Source organism: Amblyomma mixtum, chromosome 6 (genome assembly GCF_055824585.1).
Source record: "Amblyomma mixtum isolate Tamu chromosome 6, ASM5582458v1, whole genome shotgun sequence".
In the NCBI taxonomy this organism is placed as follows: Eukaryota; Metazoa; Arthropoda; class Arachnida; order Ixodida; family Ixodidae; genus Amblyomma; species Amblyomma mixtum.
In genome coordinates, this window is record NC_143017.1 from 116,518,568 (window position 1) to 116,533,272 (window position 14,705).

The window sequence follows — 14,705 nt, forward strand, 5'->3', positions numbered from 1 at the left end:
GAACTTTGTTATGCTAGTTTTGTTTTATGTATATTGTGTAAGGGGGCCGGGGCCCTTGTCAGGCGCTCCGTCGCCTTTAGCCTCGGCCCCCTCTTGGACTGTGTCTGAGGAAACAATAAAGAAAGAAAGAAAGAAAGAAAGAAAGAAAGAAAGAAAGAAAGAAAGAAAGAAAGAAAGAAAGAAAGAAAGAAAGAAAGAAAGAAAGAAAGAAAGAAAGAAAGAAGGAAAGAAAGAAGGAAAGAAAGAAAGAAAGAAATTGAGCCTAACTGGGAAAAATCTGCTCTGTCAGAATGAATATTCGGGAATAAGGGAGTAATTATTCATTGACGTCCACCAGAGCGCAGCCATACGGCTACAAAGGAAAGCTATACAGCTTTCTCAGAAACTTCGTAGTTAAAGAAAAATTCGTCCTGGTCCGGGGTTCGAACCCGGGACCACCGCCTCACCGGAGCAGTCGCTCTACCAATTGAGCTAACCGGGACGGCAAGCTTATGGTAGGGCGAGAGCGAATTGATCAATCCCCTAAAACATTTGGTCGAATATTCGGGAGTTTGCGCAAGAGCGTGTGTAACGACATTCCAGCATAAAGCCACAATTCAGGTGTACCTTACCCAGTGCATACTGCTTCTTCGAAGCCGCACACGGCTATGTGCGTTCCGCTCAATGCGTTTCTTGCATACTCGCTGGTTCCTCTGAAACTTCGTTGGGAAATGCCAAGGATTCTAAGTAGATGTACCAAATCATCATCAATGATCACCGTTAGCCTGATTAAGCCGACTGCAGGGCAAAGGCCTCTCCCCTATCTCTGCAATTAACCCTGTAGTGTGCCGGCTGCGACCACCCTATCCCCGCAAAATTCTTAATCTCACCCACCCACCTAACTTACTGCCGCACCCTGGTACGCATGCCGAACTAAATAAGGACAGCAAAAAATAATGCTCCTATTTCTAAAATTTTGTGAAAGTTGAGATCCAACGGCGAGTGTTTGAGGATCGGTCAGCGTTTCAAAGTTTGCGTGCACCGAAACCTTGTGCCGAACAGAGCAATTTGCGATGCAGTATATATTGTGTGTAGAGGTTTCAGATGGCGGCGCATCATAACTCAGCTTCTATTCAGAGAAAAAAATATTATATGTATGCCGCTGCAACACCATGAAGCTGCGCAACAAAATAAATACAAAAATACTCCGAGTAAAGTTTTTCCCCAAACGAGGAACGAAGTAGAAATTGGACGCCGAGGCGGAAGGGGAGCCGATTTATCAAGGGCATCGTGACAGTCTGTGCTGGCGGGGAAGGCTGCGCTCGAAACAAAATATGATACGCGTATAAAAATGGAAAGGCATGGTGCGGCCGAATTCTGAAAAAAAAAACAGTGCCTAGTTTGTACTTTCTCTGGGTCATGTAGCAAAATTTTGAGGCTCCATTTCTGCTTTTCTTTCATTTTCGTATTTATGCTTGAATGCAATTTACAACGTGTTTTTTTTTTTCTGCGCAAGGATAGAGAGAATGCCACGTTGCGGTCTATTTTAATCTGTCCATGTCTGTCCCACGGTAGGACACCCATGCGCGATTATCTACGTTTTTTTTTTTTCACAGAAAAACAATGTGCCGAGTGACATTTTCCGCTGTGGAAAGCCAAGATAAAGGGTCGTATGACGCAGGTTTTTCATTCGGGCCGTAGACATTGCCATGAGACGAGATACCATTTGAGGAACCAATAAGATATAGATCGTGCGCATCGGCGTTGCTTTCTTATGTCGTTCCTCTAGTGCTACAAATCAGTGTGCGCAATAGTTCTCTGTTGATGTCTTCATACTGTGGTTGTTAGTGAATTACCCTTTCTTAGTTCGGCTCTTAGACGTGAACACTGAGGCAGAGTCCAAAGCCCTTAAATTTTCGAGCGCATTGCCAGCACTTAATAAATCACGAAAGAAAATAATAGGCTTTCACATGAGCATGTTTCACTGCCATATTTCATTCCATGTACTGTGCATTATGCGCTTGATTTATGCAGTGTGACGTAGTGTAATTCCGGTCAGTTGTTTATATCGTATAAAATGTTTTATTTTTGCTGTATATTTTGTTTCATACGTGATGGAGCTAATTGCGTCTTAGTACTTTGTCTCGTGTTAGTCGCATGTTTTTCGCTGCTCTCAATGCCTACTAAGGGCACCTCAAGCCGTGCATGGACGGGTTTTCTCTTGGCTTCTCTTTCACTGGATAGTAAGGAAAAATGAATGAATGAATGAATGAATGAATGAATGAATGAATGAATGAATGAATGAATGAATGAATGAATGAATGAATGAATGAATGAATGAATGAATGAATGAATGAATGAATGAATGAATGAATGAATGAATGTCCGTTGAGCTTGCATGCTTTCTTTCCTGATGTTTTCAGGTGCGGGGAGATTGTCCCGAAAAATAACTATCAATAATGCGTCGTACAGCTGATTCAGTACCCGTACTGATGCTCCACAGACTTTTCTCCACAAAGGAGAGGACGTTAGCAGTCGTTGCCAGTCTCCTTTTCATATACGAGATGAGCGGGCTGCAGCGACGGCTTCTTTTCTAGGGTACTATTGTCTCATTTATGCATAAAGTGTAATGAGACATGGTCTTTCGGGCAAAGGCAACAAGGGAACAGTTTTCGATAGAGATCGTCAGACCTTTCAAGCGTGCCTTGCCGCCTTTTGAAGCCACTCTCGTACTTGTGGGCGCGTAGCTCCTGTTGGTCAAATAACTCTTGTTTGTCCGTCCTAACTATAGTCCGCACGAAGAGTGGTCTAGTGGATAAATAGCTGCGTATCTAGCCGAAAACGCGATCTCCAAGTTCAGCAGCTTAGAGATCGTCCAAAATGTACGCGCCTTTAACGTCCGGGAACTACACCGCGTTCAAGTGCTTTAATGCTTTCGGTGATGAACACACGACATTAGGTCAACTGCAATAGACGAGCAGCCACGTTTGAACCCAGATTTTACAGCTGGGGTATATTTGGTAGCGCTCCAGGCGCCACTCAATACGTGTAAGCACTACCTGCTTCACGATTTTGCCATCGCAGTCAGCCAGTGCAGTTGGACATATTAGATATCTTGCGACGGCCGTAGTGAACACCCTAGAAAGTTGCAGAAAAAATATGCATGATCGAGATTCTTAACTGCCAGGCTAATGGCATAGAAATAACCTAAGGCTACACAACTCGTTTTGTGAAGGGAAGCTCCAACCAAAAACCCCGATACCCCGGCAGCAATAGAAACAAAGTGGAAAATGGGAAAAAAGAACAAGCATAGCAAAATCTAGGGATAATAGCATAGCTTGCGCGTCGAGAAGTGCGTGAGCATAAATATAATAGAATCCGATCTTTCATATGCAAGTAAAATATTTGCCAATTCTCCCCATCCACATGTTTTTTGTTTTTTTTTTCATTTGCTTCGGCTGTATCTATGCAGGTGTACTCTTTCCTATGAAGCGCAAACGGTGAACGTTTTGCTTGTGCAGAGTGTAGCTATTTTGTATCTTTCCATGCGTGCTCGGCTTCAAGTTTTCCCGTCTTCGAAGGAACTAATAAAACACACCGGAAAGGGCTACACCAGCTACTTTCTCCAGCCGTGACTGATGACGCCTTAGCCTTTCCGATTTCTCCGCGGCGGCGTTCTTGTTACAGGAGGCGCAACAGGGCGCATGTCGTCCATCACTCGAGCAGCTCACGCCTGCATGAACGAGATATGGGATGCGCCGTGCGCTATTTCCGACAAGGAAAGTTTAGGAAACGTCGGAGAAAGTTATAATGGCCCTCGGGCGCTATCGTTCGTAGGAAACTATCTGTGCTACCTTCGCGTCGAGTGTATCGTTTCGCTGCATTTTGGCGCGAGTATATTCCGTGCGATGCCAGAAAAGTGCCGCGAAAACCGTGTGATTAGAAAGAATGAATGCCTTACGCAGTATAGAAAGATTCGGTGTAGTTGGAAGTAGCTTTGTTCATCAAATGCGTTATCCTACAAAGTGCATTTTTATTCCGATTGCTCATTAAGACTTGCCACATATTTCTTCTTTTGTCAGAAGGTTTAAGCCAGTGCACAACATCAGATCACGCTTGTGACCTGCCAGAAAAAGATTGTTAGTTCTTTTCAGTTGCCATTGTTGAGGCATCTAAGCAGTGCTCATGCCAAGCGATCGTTGATTTGAACTTTGTGCTCATGCGGGAGAGCAATTAGTGTAATACATGTTATCGCAGGCATATTTTTAAACCAATAAATACAGTATACACGCTTATCATGTGCAGGGCCCTTTTTTTTAAATACAATATAGGCTTAAAAGATGCGCCAATGAGATCTATGCAAGCGGACTGCGCAGCAAGAGGGACGGACATTAGGTGCTTGATAGAGCGCAGACAAAAGATTGCTAATTAGATTATATTTAAAAATCAGGCTTTTGAATATTTAATTTAGGGCGCAAGGTTATAAGATTATATGGCGGAAGTGGAAGCCGTGAGCGCAGGCAGAGACCCCAGTTTTGAAAGCTTCTAAATCGACAACGTCGTTCGATATGAGGAACATTAAGGTTGCGAAACGACCCGATACTAAAACCAAACGCGTCACGGGTACCGGAGGTAGTGCAGGGTATTTCATGCCGCGGAATCACTTTCAAGACCATAGCATACACAAGGTTTTCTTGCTAGTGCAGGGTCCGCGCCGTGATTTTGATGGTGCTGTAGTACCTCCGGCGGTACCGAGGCGCAAAGCACAAAACACGAGACACCGACCAGACACGCGTGGTGTTGTGCTTTGTGCCTCTGCACAAAGAAACCACAAAGAATGGGGTGCAGCGAATATTGCAGGTTCTCTCAGATCATGAATGGTAGTTTACCAATATCCCTCAAGAGAAAAGAATACAACAGCTGTGTATTACCGGCACTCACCTACGGGGCAGAAACGTGGAGGCTAACAAAGAGGGTTCTGCTTAAGTTAGGGACAACGCAGCGAGCCATGGAAAGAAAAGTGATAGGTGTAACGTTAAGAGACCGGGAGCGGGCAGAGTGGGTGAGGGAACAAACGCGGGTTGATGACATCCTAGTCGAAATCAAGAGGAAGAAATGCGCATGGGCAAGGGATTTAATGCGAAGGCAAAACAACTGCTGGTCCTTAAGGGTAACGGAGTAAATTCCAAGAGAAGGCAAGCGTAGCAGGGGGCGGCAGGAAGTTAGGTGGGCTAAGGAGATTTTCTATATGCTTTTTCTATATTGTGCTTTTATATAATGTAGATGAATGCAATTCTTCTCCCTTTCTTTTCTTTAAAAGTTCGCTACATTTTCCGGCATTTTTCGTCGACAACTATGAGCTAAAGATTGGTTTCAGTTTAAAATGTTGCCTTTCAGCAGACATTGAGATATACAACTTCAGTTTGGAGCGACATCGTGCAATCCACGTACAAAAAAGCAGGCTCTTCCTTCCTAACCGGTGCAGAGACAGAACTAGGGCTTGATCCCGTTGCCGAACGCGGAGCAGCATACAAGAGCTCTGTCTACGAACGGTTGAAAGTACCTTGACAAAGAATCGATACTGATATCCGCAGTATTGCTGCGCAAGATTTCCGCTAGTTATGTTCATTTTACGAAGAAAATAGAGGTGGTCACTCTACTCGCTTATGCTAGAACTCTAAACTAGATTCTACTTTCCCTCCACAGTCAGTGCATAAAGCTTATTTTTCCCGCTTCATCTTTTTATACGCAATCCTCAGAAGAATCCCCCGCTTAGTCGGCACATACCGACAAAAAAAAAAACGCAATGCCTAGAAATGAACCCAGTCTCCACATTAAAGGCTTCTTCTGCTCAAGACTTTCACCGCTGGTGAACCAAAGACACCCCCGGCGAGGCGAACGATCGTCTCCGAGGAAATGAAGGAAGGCTTAAGCGTCTCCAATGGGGCATGCGAGAAAGCAGTCTTATTTTTATTTCTTGTTCGTGGTCATTTCCTTTGTCCGAGCCGCAAATCTCATCGCAGCACTGAATGGGGAAGATCCGGACGTCCCGCGAAGAGGCTTTGGTCCGTACGTAGCGCTTACTGGCCCGAATAAAGCCGTCTTCGTGCGGGTGATGGCCGGTAGAGGGCCATACTCACTCTTGTATGCGTCTCTTAGGATCAGGATTTCTTTTTCTTGTTCTCGTATGTGTAAATTTTCCGATCATATCACCAATTTTTTTCTTTCAAAGAGGTATGCTTGAACGGGTGCGGTGACCGATAAATACATTATGTATAGTTTATGTTCGGGCTTTCTGGTTCTTTAAAACCGTACTAAATAGCAGGTGTTGCATAGCTTTACAAGAAAAAAAGAACAGGGAAGACGTTCAATGCGGTTAAGCGCCCGGTCAGCACACATCACGGTTAGGGCACTGTAAGAGTTGTGCGTCTAACCGTTTTTAATGTCTTTCCTGACTTCTCTTCTTTTCTTGTAAAGCTGTGCAGCGCCTGCGGTTTATTCGATGAATACGTCTGATATGCTCGATCATGACGATCTTGTTCGCTGTGTATGGTTTTTGCATGCCTGACCACCGAACCTTGCTATTTTTTTTGAAAGGTCGCTTCCGATCTCCTTTATCTTTTGCTGTTTTCTATCAGACCTCTTCCTGCCTGTAAGTTTTCTTTTTTCTATCGAGTTTTTCCCGTTGATCTACCGGCCGGTGGTGCTACCACAGTGATGCAGATGTGTGCTTGTGCGTAGCAATCAGTTATTATAATATGCATTTGTATAGGGTTTCCAGAGTGCCAGTTTTTTTTTTCTTCTGCATTTCCCCAAGAAGTGACGCTGTACATTCATTCATCCACATGAACGTGTATGTGGTTACTTCTGCTCACTGTTTTGAGTATGTAGTTCTGCCAGAGAAATTTTGATCCCTATTTAAACTAGAACAAGCATGTCGGCTTTGGACTTCTAGTATTGAATAAAAATATTTAACTATTTCATTAATACGCTAGTTTTAATATTAGATTTCAGGATAAAGGCCTAACAGGGCCAATGGGCACGTTGTTGCCTTAAACGCGACAATAAGTGGTTCCCGTTTTCTGACTCTCGTAGTCTCTTGAAGCCGTGCAGGCTCTTTTTGTTTACCACATTTTGAATGTTTATGCCGCTTGCGAACAATTGTGATATCACAGAACATTCTTGTGAATTTTCATCCAATGCAGAGAAGCAGACCAGAGTAGTGTGTCCTGTGTTGTTTTGCGTTAAAGGGTAGACATACAAAATTTCGCACGCAAACAAGAGTTGTGATTTGTTTTTTTTGGGGGGGAGCAACCAACAATTTAACTCGCAGGTGTTGAGTTAACTATATTTTAATATAATTTTGAATGTTCTCGCTACAGTTCTTCGACGGGTGCAGAACTCACCGCTCTTCGTGTCGCCACTGAATACATCAGTCAGCAGCGCCCTCAGCGGTGGTCTATTTTCACCAATTCCAAAGCTGCCCTCCAAGGCTTACAAGCTGCTCTTCGCCGTGGAGCCCATGAACAACTGGTCGCAGAAATTCTACAACTACATCACTCTGCCATCAACAAAGGACATTACATTACCCACCAATGGCTACCGGGGCACAGCGACATAGCAGGCAATCACCGCGCGGATGAGGTCGCACGAAATGCTCACCACGACGGCGATTTTGTGTCGATCCCCATTTCAAGATCAGACGCAGCGGGCAGGTTTCGCGCACTTGCGCGGGACACCACGCTTCTGCCGCGAGAAATTCCGGCCAGTTTTGCAATTCACGTTTAAAATCATTGGACCCAGATCTGAAGCTCCGGCTTCCATCAGGCCTACCACGACGTGAAGAAACTTTGCTTGGTGTAGCTTTCACCAACCATTACTCTTTCTTAATCGGTATGGCTCATAGCCCTGCATGTGCCATCTGCGGGTATGACGAGACTATAACCCACATTCTTTGTGACTACCATGCCTACAGCGCCGAAAGGCAGTCTCTCAGCCGTGCGCTTGAGCGCCTAGATTCACGCCCACTGACGGAAATGAAGATTCTCGGCCACTGGCCGCGGCGATCATCGGCGGTGAAGGCCTCCAAGGCACTGCTCCGCTTCTTGCGAACTTTTGGCCTGCACGATAAGCTGCCACTTCAACAAACACTGACTTTTTAGAGTGACCTCAATTTTCTGCTATTCTCTTTTCTTTTTCATTTTTTATACCCCCCCCCCCCCCCACCCTCCTTTCCCCCCGTGTAGGGTAGAAAACCGATTATTCTTCCGGTTAACCTCCCTGGCTTTCCTCTTCTGCCTCTGAATGTTCTCCGAGCAGCCGCGCGGCATTTCCACCCGAATCGAATGAAGTCACAATACATTGCACCAATTTTTTTAAAGCGTCATCGAACCCAGTGGTTGTTCAGAGGGACTACCAGTACTTGCCGACGACGCTTACGCCGCCATAATGTGGTAGCTCAGGCTGGCGGTCGACCGTGACGTCGAGGGGCACTCCAGAGCTGGCGCCGACCGAGACCGAAACTACTGGCACAAAATCATTTGTTATTGATTATTACCGCTGCGCACTGGTATTTTGAACTCATTTTTCTTATTATTAGGCCCGTAGGCCTCTTTCAAGGCAGAAGAGGAACACGCAAAAGTTTCTGTCTCTACCCCTTTAACTTATTATTTGCCCCACGCAGCTGTTAACCATGACTTCTTTTACGCTTTTATTGCCTGACAATAGTTCTCGTTCTGCAGTCGCAGTAGCCTAACTTAACGCTATACTCACTTTCCTACTCTGCGTCCTTAAGCGAATGGATTAAAGGGAAGCTGGAACGGTTCTTTGAGAATTCGCGGTTATTCAAGAATTCGAATCTATCAAGCTTCTAGATAAACCATTCAAAGCATTTTTGCACTAGCATTTAAGATGATAACATAATTGTCGAATAAAACCGCGGCGATGTTTAGGCTTCTCCTCGCTACGTTGAAGGAGTGCGAGGAAACCCGGCAGTGAAGTCATTGTTGTCGAAATTTAAATGTCCGCTGCTTACGCCTGCATGCTGCTGTGCGTCGTCAGATGGCGCCAAACAATGCATTGCGAGCTTCCCCTTCGATGTAGTCGGTTTTCTTCCATGGAATAACCGTTTCTTCAGTGGAAGCGTAGTGCCGTCATACGCGACGTCATTATCGGGGCATCTGCCCGCCGCTGTGCACTTCAGAGAAGCCTGAACGTCGACGACGACTTTATTCGGCGATTACGCCACCGTTTCAAATGCTAGAGCAATACGATTTCGCAGGCTTTACCAGCACATTTCGGACATTCGGAAACCCTAAACTCATCGAATTCTAAAACCGCTTCAGTTGCCCTTTAAGACCAGCACCGAAAGGCAAGAGCATGTAGCGTGTCACAGTTGTCGGGCCGCTTAAAACGATGACATGCCCCAGCATGCCTGCCAAGCGAGAGTAGATAGGTTCCGTAGGTCAGCATTGCGCCGTCTGCGGTGAAGTGGCAAACTTATGCCTTATATTATGGGCATGCCAGAGCAATCCCGATATTCCGAGAATCAATAACACAACAACTAAGGAGCGGGAGGTGGCGCTGTCGAGCACACGTCCGGAAGACCATCTTTGGCTCGTGAACCGGGCAAGAGCGGCGCCAAAAGCCAAAGGACTCCTGGAATGAGGGTCCACCGAACTAACCTAGATTTCTTCTATGCATGAAACGTTTTTCTCAGTGACTTACTCTGCACAACCGCATGCCGGTGGTGCAGTGGCCCGCTCCCGCCGGGCTGAGCGGGTCCTGTCAAATATATTTGTGTAGACCTGGAAACAACTTGTGCCAGGTATTCCTCACAAATTTATCTGACAGGACCACAAGTACGAGATGAAGAGCCAACGATTCGAACTGTGACGGACAACTGTGATCATCACAAGGCCACTGGTGTCTCTGTACAGGTCTTCGGTGTGTGTGCCCTCATGAGCAACGCGAAACATGGTACTGAGGACACTTAGGAAGTTTCGCGATAGGCCAAAATCAATGATCGCGAAAGGCTTTTATCGCTTCATTTTATTAACCTGCGTGCCGTGACATTTTCACTTTTCAAAGGTGGTAAAAAATTGCCGCAAACGCTCGTCCCACTAACTTGATTCCAGGGCTGCAAACCCACACTCGGGGTAGTGAACAGCTTCTCCTAGATTTAAGAACCTCTTTTTGTGCATGCGATTTGAGACAAGAAAAAATTACTAGCAGCCAACTGAGGGCTTCTTATATGAGTATTCGTGTTAAGCTGAGCGGACCTGAGAAATAGAATGATAATGGTGCCAGTGCGCGCGGATGCACTGCCATGGCGCGAGATCATCCCTGGCTCCACTCTACTATGCCACTGTTTTCGAAGCTTGTAAATTTAGCCGGCATATTGCTTTGCACAAGAGAGGCGTGAGAACCATTGTTTCTGTGAAGAACAGTTGCGACATCAGCCGTTTTGTCGAATAATGTCGCTACGGTTTCTCGCCTACACTTCGGAGCCGGTTGACTTTTGCTGAGCGATCTTCATGGGGTATTGTACATACTGCCGACAGCCGCTTATCCTCCTGATATAACTGCTAAATTCGCGCCTTACCGCATGTAACGCCTCAGTTCATTGTAAACAGCATTTCGTGGCGTCACTCAGGACCGATGCATTTTCGCTTCTTTCTCAAAGCTCGAGGCCCCCGTCGGGGTAAATCTTCCATGACCCGAAGATGTTCAAGCATAATTTTTGTACCTGCAAGTGATCAAGTCTGCAGTGTCAATTAAAGTCGTTAAACATCACTACGTTCACTTCGCGTAAGAAACGTTACGTCTCGTATGAATTCATGAGACAACCAAAAATGTTTCCCGCCTGAGGAAGCGATGTCCCTGAAAGCCCAGGGCAAAGCTCATATTCAAATGAAAAAACAACATTGCTTACATTCCACCCAACTTAGTGCAATTAATTCTTTTGCTTTGCAGCCGCTACGGGTGTAATAAAATTTAAAATGAGCATAGTTGAATGTGCCTTTGCTGTGGTTATTTCAGAGAAAAAAGAAAAGCATGTCATGAGATTTTTAATTATTTAGGAGCATACCAGCTTAATGTTGCTCAGTACAGAAGCTAACCAATCGTGTCACTTCAAAGGATTACGCACTGCCTTAGATGGCTCCTTTCGGAAGCATATGTCACAGGGTCTGCGCATACTTTCCACATTGCTGCTGCAGACAGAAATATTGCCGTTTCGTCAGTGCAATAATCCACTTATCGGTTGAAAAATGAACTGGTATCAGTCGTGAAGAACACTTCGCAAAGTATCGTATGTGTTGCGCAAGTTACACCAGACTCATGGGGACCCCCATAGCTCCGCGCTCAGCGGAGCCTCCCTCGACGTGCAGAGGGCGCTGCAGATGGGTCGCTGTCTATGTAGAACACGAGCCTTTGCAAGCAGTGCAAGCGATAAATTATGCGCTTCGGCGAAATTGCATTCGCGACGGAGGCTTCCGTGCGTGTTCAGCCGCGGTGCTGTGATTAATGATCCATTTGATGCAATTTGCTCGCCTCGACACGCCATCAGTCACAGCGACACATTAGGGAAAGCTGTAAGGCGAAGCAATGTTTAACCGTCACTGTGGGCCTCTCCCTTCTCGAAGCCCTGGAATTCCATTCCCGGGAATGACTTCGAGCGATGTTCGTGCACTGTAACAGATATAAGGCAGTGATACTCCGAAAATTGTCTTCGCTGTATGCGGCTGTTGCAGCAAACGTTCTTCACACATCCGTATAATTTATATGCTGTTCTAGCGACACAGTGTAGGTTACCAAGCCGACTTCTTGCATGCATAAAAATTTTAACTTATACATTACTGACGTCTCTAAAATGCTGTTAGTATAATTCATTTCGTGAAACAGAATGCCGGAAATCCGTCCTTACTCTGCCGAGCATTGGGTTTGCCAGCAATTCTTGTATGACATAGATTTCCCGGTGTTTCAATCTTTAGTTTTTCATATGATTGACGAAAAGAAGCTTTTATTTAGTTAACACATGAAGCCATTATAGGTTCTCACGTGCCATTTATGCACACTGCCCACCATTCCTTACAGTGTGCTGCGCCAGTCTGCATTTGAAGACGCTGATGTGAAAATTTCAGAGGAATTTTGGGGCTCTTGAACAGTATTTGACTGCTTTCGTTCCTTTAGCGTAACATTGGTTAGGTTTACTGATCTCTATCGATTTATCGGGGCGCAGTAAGTAGTGTTTCAGAATAAAATCAAGCAAAAGCTGCCAAAAAAATTTACGGTATTGGGAAGGAGATAGGCAGCATAATTTTCCCTCCTAGCGCACTGCATTTGCGAGTGTCACTTGCGTCTATCATTAGAACTCGTTTCCGTTCCTTTGACAGCCTACAAAGCAACCAAAGTCTCAGCACTCTAAAGTCCTCTTTTGGTATTTAGCAGATGTAGAGAGAGCGAGGCGAGTGACATGCTTCGAAACTGGTTAATTCGTCGACAGAATGAAAAAAAAAATAAAACGATGGCAGAAAATTTGTTCATGCCATCGCGGTGAAGTACATATGTATTGCTGCTGTCGTCACTACTGACGTCGCCATTTCCTCTTTTTCATGCAAACGCCGAGAGAACCTTCTTTTAAATTCTCAGTACGCTACAAAATTGCCGTGTCCGAACTGCGTTGGAGCTAAGGCACGCATACTAAGTCGGCACAGCTTGCCAACTGAAAATTTCAAAGTGAGAGCCTGCAACTTTGATCCAATACACGTTGCTTTGCCAGGTCTCTATATATCTCTATTTGAGAAGCGCCAGGGAAAAAAAAACTGAACGAAAAAAAAAGCTGGGTGACTTGTAGCCTCCGAATCTCGCTGTGACTAGCGTCTGCAAAAGTCGTAAGAGAGGCTCGTCTGCGATGCGGCACTTGTGCGCGTCATTTTATATTCATTCAGTGAATATCCGCATTAGGAGTTTGTGCTTGTAACGCCTCGTGTATCCGAAATGATCCTGAGGGGAAGTTGGAAATAACTTGACGACACCCTACAGGAATCTCCGAAGAGTTCTTTTCGTGACCTCTTTTCATGGACGATCGACTGTATGACATAGAAAGCGCCTGACGGAGGAATGCGATACGCAACTTTGAGTCAGAGAGGGGGAAAAGGGTTCTTTGCGAGCTGCATCAGCGTCGCATATAGATGGTCTCCTTTCGAAGCTATCGCAAGCTTAAGGCACTCGGAGCTTTCGCCACGCCTTCCCCATTGCGAACCACTGTTTTGTATTTTGATTTTTGTATTCAGGCTTATACAGGTTGATACCTTTTTATACTTAATCAGATTCTCTCGCTGAGCTCCGTTACAGCATGATAAGCAATGCTATTGAGTGAATTGTCGCATCTGATATTTCATGTCGATTCAATCTACTGAAGCCTGCCTGTCTCTGCAAATTATTTACATTGGCTTGAAAGAGAAAATTCTCTTCAGCATAAATCATTCGACTGCACACACACAAAAAGAATAAAACATGCACACTAGAAACTCAAGAATGCATTTCTTACGCACGTGTCGAGATCAGACGAGGATTACGGTTAAGTTTCTTTTGAAGGCACGAGTTTGGTCCATAAATAATTTCCTTTGAGAGATCTAATCCTTCTTCTTGCCAGGTCGACCGTCCTCACCACTATGTAACAATACTTTCATCCTCACATCGTCACATCATCGTGAAGACAGTCGGCTCGGCCAAAGGCTTTGATGCCGCAACCTCAAAGTCTCCCTACAGTCTTTCTCAGCGACTGGTTCATTTCAAAAATGTGGCGCAGAGTGGTCCACTTGGCATTCTTTTATCTATTTGTTACTGAGAAAATCTGTTGTAGAGAGCTCAAGCGTGCTGGGTTTCGCTGACCTGCGAACAACCGCACATCTGCAAAGCAGCGCGAGCACCCCTCATGCAACCGTTGCCGCTTCTTGTTCTTTGCGGCTCATAACTACGGGAGTCTTTTTATGCTTATTGTTTTATTCGGCCAGTAAGCCAATAGCCGGGAGTCACGTGGGCCTGGGTTATTAAAGAGTAGTTTCCCGATTGAGGCCCAGTGCTGGCGGTGATGTTGCAGCAAGATCTCGTGACTAGGCTGAGCGCACCTTACACGCCCGAGTCCGCTTCGTCTTCTCTGCGGCTCAGAGCGGACGGTCATGCGCCATGACACACACGAGACAATTAGATCAGCCGCAGTCAGCAGTTAAGATGGGGCTTGCTCGTACGCGTGAAAAGAAGCGTCGAATTGGGGAAAATCCAGCCTCACGGAAAGTGGAAGGCTTCGTGACCAAAGTGAATTTCGTCGCCAGATGAACGCTCCATATGCTCAGGACAATCGCAAATGTAAAGGGGAAGAATGCGGAGTAGCTACCTTATTGGCTGTGGCCGCACCGTCCACATATCCTCCGCCTGATAAACGTGTGCTGACGGGTAAGTAGTGCGCTTGCGAAATCAAAAAGCAGAGGAAACCCCTCCATAGGGTTTGATTGGTTGGTTTATTGGGGTTTAATGTCCCAAAGCGACTCAGGCCATGAGGGACGCCGTAAAGAAGGGCTCCGGAAATTTCGACCACCTTGGGTTGTTTAACGTGCACTGACATTGCACAGCACACGGACCTCTAGAATTTCCCCTCCATCGAAATTCAGCCGCCGCGGCCAGGTTCGAACCCGCGTCTTTCGGGTCAGCAGCCGAGCGCCGTA